This window comes from Euphorbia lathyris, chromosome 4, assembly GCF_963576675.1.
Source record: "Euphorbia lathyris chromosome 4, ddEupLath1.1, whole genome shotgun sequence".
Classification (NCBI taxonomy): Eukaryota; Viridiplantae; Streptophyta; class Magnoliopsida; order Malpighiales; family Euphorbiaceae; genus Euphorbia; species Euphorbia lathyris.
In genome coordinates this window covers 56,007,027-56,014,400 of record NC_088913.1, presented here as the reverse complement: position 1 = coordinate 56,014,400, position 7,374 = coordinate 56,007,027, and positions in this window count along the sequence as shown.

Genomic DNA, 7,374 nt, shown 5'->3' with positions numbered 1-7,374 from the left:
TATTTGAGCAGAGTTGCTTCGGGCAGTATTGTGAGATGGAACTTACACAATTTGCAGGAGTCTTCTGTCATACCCTTTTAACAAGAGAGATCAAATGTGAAGACCTCAAACCCAGGGAGCTTTGCTTCAAAGTTAGAGGCGTTGAGTTGAGATGTGGAGATTGGGAGTTTGGACTCCTAAGTGGGTTACAGTTTGGAGATTTGGAAGCATTTAGGGCAAAGTTTAGTGCACTAAAGAAGATGGATAGATTTAGAAAGAAGTTTTTTTCACACTACCCTACACCAACTAGTAGAGACGTGGACACAATTATGAAGCAAACTATTTGGAAGAATGAATTTGATCAGGATGCAGTTTCACTACCGCGAAACACTGTTTAACGAGTTCCCGTGGGGTGTTGTGGCCTGGGATGCGACCTCGTGTCTCATATAAGGGAGGAGGATCCACCCACGAATGCTTTGTGATGCCACCCGCGAATGCTTTGTGAAGTCATCCAATTGCATCCCACGATGGCTTCGATGGAAAAAGACAGTTTGCTGCCTTTGGAAAAAGATTATCCGTTGATGTGGTTCATGGGATGGGACTGAAGGAAAATAGACAAGCCTAGGCGCAGCGGAATAATAAAATTTTATCTATTTTATCTATTTCCCTTTTCCAAGATCTGTTAATTGTTATTTCATATAAAGAGGGATAGAAAGTAATACCTTCGGTGAAGAACTATCTACGGTTGCAAACGAAGTGCCCACAACTCTTAATCCGTGTATCACGAACAACAAAAGAAACAACACAGAAAAAGATAACTAATCAGTAATCAACCTTAATAATAGCAATCGCAATGATTGCCTCTAACAGAAATCGATACGAGATAAAAAAGAGAGTAAGAAAGATTGTAATTAGCCGAGACGGTTGCGGAACGATTCCTCTAGTCCTTCTATTTAGTGTTGGCTGAATTATGGGGTTAGGGAGTCTATTTATAGACTTCTCAAAACTCTAATCCCAGTTGTGTTAGGTAATTAAATAATTGGAATCTTATTCGGAATAGGATTCCTAATTAGATAATTAAATAAACACTTTACTATTATCTAAATAATAACTAATTATATCTAGATAATTATTATTAATCAAATTAATAATTAATTAATGTTATGGATAATTAATTAGAATTTCAATCACATAAAAACTTCTAATTAATATTATCAGATAATCCTTTAATTTAATTCATAATCATAATCAAATTATAATTATTAATCAAATTAATTTATCCCTAATTAATCTACAAATTTCGGCCCATATATATATAGTGTCTCACTAATTACATTTTCGTCCTCTGATTCCAAGTCCCATATGCAACCCATTAGGTTCTTTATTGTCACTAGCCGTATATATCCTTTGAAATTATTCATCACGATTAATTCCAACATATATATAACGGAATACCGTCGCGAGCTGTTACTAGCAGAACCTATGGTATTCCCTCAGAGCAATTAAGAAGTCAGGTTGATAACTGACGTTAACCTTTCTGTATTAGGTACAGTAAAATACGATCCTTCATCAACTATATCCTGTCGGTCAATTCCTTATAACCATGGAACGTGTCAAGGTTACATATAACGAAGAGCCCGGTTTTACTTGTACAGGTTGAATTCACTTTGAAAGATAAGTTAAGTGAAATGTTCATTTCTAATCTTAACTCTATCACCTTGCAAGGATTTAAGTCAATTCACCACAAGCGGCAATTTGGATATATCTCCCACTTATCGGGAGTGACCCTGCTCTCACACACCCTAGGCTCTCACCTGTTGGATCGTGCTCGCACAGAATAAAGTTGTTAACTTACTTGTAGCATACCCTAATTAGGGTATATATACTCTCTTTTGCAAACCCCTTGCTTTAATTGAGCTTACTTGTCATCAATCCTCCATTAGTTGTCGTTAACCCTGCATTAATCCTACCTTAACTGTTATTAACTCTGCATTAACCATGCATTAATCATCATTAATCCTTCTTCTAGAAAGAATAATCATTTGCATTATTCCTATTAATTGTCTTTATTCATCCTTCTAGAATGAATACACCTGGATGTTATCAGAAGCCCCCCATAAAGTTAAAAAAGCTCTTCTAAGCATACCTTATATTTAATGTTTTTTTTTATTAAACATATTTTCCCAAACCAGTAGGAATGAGACACGTCATTTAAATTTTCCTGATTCTCTAAGCGTTCTGCTTAACACGAAACACCTTCTTACGTTCCATAAGCTAATGAAAACGCTTCGGAGTCTAACTCAAAGAACTCTTATTTCTCGATTTGTCAAAATATATCAATCTTTTTGGCTTGGACTTGATAATTTCTTATTATCAAGCTTCTTACGTACCCCCCTCAATTCTTTTGGGAATCAAAGCCACATAGTTCTACCATCATTCTAGGCATTCGCCACTCTAGGCTTTGTTCACCATTTTAAGCTTTATTCGCCCTTCTAGGGTTTTGACACTCTAGGCACTTGCTTTTCTAGACTTTACTCATTTTTCAAAGTGTCTTTACTTTGTTTTTGTGAAAAAATTATTTTCCATTCGCCATTCAATTTTGCATGGTGTAAGTTTCTCTTCAAGGATATAAATAGATGGCTAACCCTATATCCATATTTATTGTTTTTATCATAAGTTCCGTATTTGCCATTCTAGGTTTCATTCTTTTTTCAACGTATCCCCACTTTTTAAAAATATTATTTTTCATTTGCCATTATTGGCATTTGCCATTTTCATTCGTCTTTCTTGGCATTCACCACATCGGGGTTTATTCTTCATTCGCCACATCGGGCTTTATTTTTTTCATTTTCCATGTCAGACTTTATTTTCTTCATTTGCCACGTCGGGCTTTTTTCTTCATGTGCCAAGGCTTTTTCTTCATTCGCCACATCAGATTTTATTTTTGCCATCTAGGCATTCACCACACATGACTTTATTTTTTCCATCTAGGCATTCGCTGCACAAGACTTTATTTTTGCCATATAGGCATTCACCACACATGGCTTTATTTTTTTCATCTAGGCATTCACTATGCATGGCTTTATTTTTTTTCCATCTAGGCATTCACCGTGCAGGGCTTTAATTTTTCCATATAGGCATTCGCCATATAGGGCTTTCTTTTCTCCATCTAAGCATTTGCCTCATTGGAATGACGTCCAATAGATACGCCACTTGTGAACGCTTTGGAACCCAATTTTATCCTTTTGGTTGTTTGACAAAAGGGGTTCCATATTTACATTACACCGTCACTTACCGTTTTTAATGACGACACGAGGTGTATCTTTTCCTATGTATGCATTATTTTACTTATTAGCCTTTTATCATGTTTTTAGGCTAATAAACATATGTGAGAGTCGCCATCCAGGATTAATGTTCGGGAACATAAATTAGATGACATATGGACTCACACTATGTCATCTCTTCAAAGTTGAGTTTGTGAATTAAATAGTTTAAGGGTTTGATTAAAAAACACATAGAATTGTCTTTTGTTAAAATACCATTTATAATCTAATCATTTTCCAATTTAATATCAATTTATCACGTAAAAGCAATAAATACATACTGAATAATAAAAATAGATTACATTTCAACAAATGACACAAATAGCCGTATACATCAAATATAGTCTTAAATAAAATTATTAAACCTGCAAAATAGACAAACATTAGCCGTGGGACATTGGCACCCGTCATTCGGATTTAAACTATGATACCAAACTCAATCATATAGGACTTAATTCAAACCTATAAGTCTAACACATTGTCATAGCAATTAAAAATTACAACATTGTGCATCAAATCTAACCGGTTTATTATTTTCCAAAATATCCAAAATACCCTCCTACCCGAGATTGATTTTATTCTGTGTTCAAATGCTAAAACATATAATATTAGCAGAAAAACATAAATTTACCGAAAAATGGACAATTACAAAACTAACTCGAGTTTTAAAATAAGACAGAAATCTGTGTTTCTACGTTTATAGCTGACTGGTCAAGGTCGACTACGGGTGGTCACTGATTGGTGACGGGGTGTCGTCGATCGGTGATCCTGCATAGAAACCCAGATTTATGCTTCTGAACTCCAACAACAGTATGAAAACGAAACAAAATACAATAAACAAATTGCAATTTAATAAGTAGAATTTTAAACCCTTGAGAAGTTACCTTTAAGGTTGTTATCCATTTTTTTGTAGTGGTAGGCTCACGAAAACAGATAAGCAGAATCCCAAACAGAAATCCAAACCCGAGTATAATGAGTTGAAAAGCGACAGAAATCAACACAAATAGTTCCAAATATGTTTTGAATGACTTGTAACAGTTTTATTATAGGAACAGAACCCGGATATTCAATTTTGAAGTTCACAATACACGGGAATGAAAAGTTAGAAGAACATAGATGTCTGTTTTTTTTTTCACTGGAAAAATTATGTTTTTGGTGTTTCATTCTCTTAAAATTCCCTCCAAATCACTCAATAATTTATCCTCTCATCTTTTTTCTCTTTCATCTCTTTTATTTTTCTTCATCTTTTGTAAAAAAAATTGATCACCCTTCATTTGACAGTTTTTTCTGCCATTTATTTCATTTTAGGCAGAAAACTGCCCTAACTCGAAAAGAAACTGTTGAAAAACTGTCTTCATCGTCGATCGGCAACCCCTATCACCAACCGACAATGCCTATAGCTGCCAGCTACTAACGTGGCAAATTGATAGTTTCAAGATAAAGTTTTCAGGTATTAAGAAAAATTTAGTTAAGTAAGAGATTCTTTAAATATGTATGATTTATAATTTTGTTGGTATTTTTTTTCATTTTGATTTTTGTGATATGATTTTATTTAGACAATTATACATTCTTTAACTATTAAAAAAAATCTTTTTTTTTAAAAAAACTATTAAAGAAAATAGAGAATGTGATTCTTTTTTATATTTGATAATAGTTAAAACTCGATATAAAAGATTAACCAACAAAAATAGTTAGTCAGTTTATCAGTAATTGCTGAAATAGACTAATATGATTAACGTTTTCTAAAAGAAGAAACAATAGTTGACTTATCAAATTTAATTTAATAGACTGATTAACTGACCATATACTTTTATAGAAATTTATTACTAATGTACGAAATTTTTCTAAATTCCCTTATAATTAGTTTGACATATTTTCTTTAAAAAATCGACATATTTCTTTTAAGAAAAATTGATATTCTTTTTATTAATTATCAATAATAAATAATACGAATTATTAACTATATATTTGGTTCTTTGCCTTTTCGGGGGTGCCAACCTGGTTGGGATTTCCATTGGGCTAGGTCCGTATTTCAATAAAAAAAAATACAAATAAGATCTAAATTTTCCTCTATCATTTTTTTGGAAAAAGCATATTTACATTCAACGTACGAAATAATGTAATTTTAACCTTAATATTTTCAAACAATTTTAATTTTATCTCTATATACAATAGGACAATTAAATAGCCCGATTTACTGTTATTTCACTCTTTATTTAATTGTCACATCGGCGTTTCAAACGTCAATTATACCTAAAATATTTATTTATTTTTAATACAATTACAAACAACCTGTCAAAACATTGATATTTAAATCTAACTGATAAAAGTTAGTCATAAAAAAGACTGACCAAAATGTTTATTATGTCAGTAATAAATAAATAAAAAGTACGAATAAAACTTTCGTGGTTTTATCGACTTGCAAATAGAGGAATGTGTTTTTTTTTTCCAATGACATGTCATTTAGTCAACACAACACACTATTTAATTAACATGACATGTCATCAAGTTAACATGTCATGTCAACAAAAGTTAATATTTCTATATGCCACATCAGTCAAATCAACATGCCACACAATTAAAGTCAAGGTTGTAAAAAATGTTAGGTGCTAATCAGGCGGACAAAACAATCGAAGATTAGTCGAAGATTAATCTGATATGTATTTTTATATTTTTTTAGTGGATTACTAAACCTAGCCACCATTTCCCACCCCTAGCCCCGTGAAAAGACGAAATTTCCCTTTCAACAAATTCACTCATCTTCTCAAATTTTCAAATCCTCTCAAAAACACAAAAAACACAAAACTCTCCAAAATTTAATCCGGACTAATTTGGTAAAGAAAAAACATGAGAAATGACTAATGATACATAATTTTGTTCAAAAATATGTTTTATTTACGATTGTTATAAGTAAAATCAAATGATTTTTTAAAAATCAAATTTTCGGTGTCGGGACATGTGAAGAATATGCCTCCACCACAGGTGGGGCGTATGAACATCACGCCCCACCATAGGTGGAGGCATATTGTTCATATGCCTCCACCTATGGTGGGGCATGATGTTCACCAATTGTAGGATAAAGACAAACATTAGTTATTTTATTTTTAGGATAAAGACAAACATTGTTGGGATTTGTCTAATAATGACATCTATTCTTGTAAATCGGTCTATGAAGCCTTTTCCTCTAGTAGGGAGTATCCTCCTTTGGAGATTTGGAAGACTATTTGGGCCCTTAAAATCCCTTATCGAATTAGGAGTTTTTTGTGGTTAGGGGTTAAAGACAGGCTGCTCACCAATGTGGATAGGCAGAGGAGGCACTTGACTGAATCAGGAACCTGTAGTAGATGCAGGGGTCATACGGAGACACTTTGCCATGCTCTGAGGGATTGCCCTAATAGTCAGAAGATTTGGGAGGGGGTTCTTCCTGCCCATACCCTTCCTCCCTTCATGGCTCATTCTGCAATTGACTGGTTCTCTGAGGGCGCTAAGGGGAAGTTATTGGCCAATATGGAGCACGACGACATTTTCTTTGCTCTTATCTGTCACCATATTTGGAAATGGAGGAATGATGAATTATTTGCTAAGAAAACTACCTTTATTCCTGATTTATTAAACTTCTTTTCCAAAAAACTTTCGGTTATTTTGCAAAGTTCTAAAGGGGAGCCCCTGGGTAATCCCTCCCCGGCTAAGGTGGTCCACTTGGTTGGTTGGAGTAAGCCTATTGAAGGGGTAGTGAAGTTGAATACGGATGGCTCCTGCCTTAGCAATGACAGAATTGCTGCTGGAGGAGTTCTTCGGGATGCTGGTGGAGCTTGGCTGGCTGGGTTTACCCATAACTTGGGATTGAGCTCGGCCTTTTCTGCAGAGCTCTGGGGGATTCTGCCAGGTATTAAGCTTGCCATTCGCATGGGAATTAAGAAGCTGGTGGTGGAATCTGACAATTTGGAGGCTATCAATAGGATTTCTGCTTCCCAAGTTTCTTATCTCTCTTGCCAGAACCTTATCAAAGCCATTTTGAGGCTTCGTCCTGCTTTTGAGGTTATTAGGTTCTTCCATATTTTTAGGCAGCAAA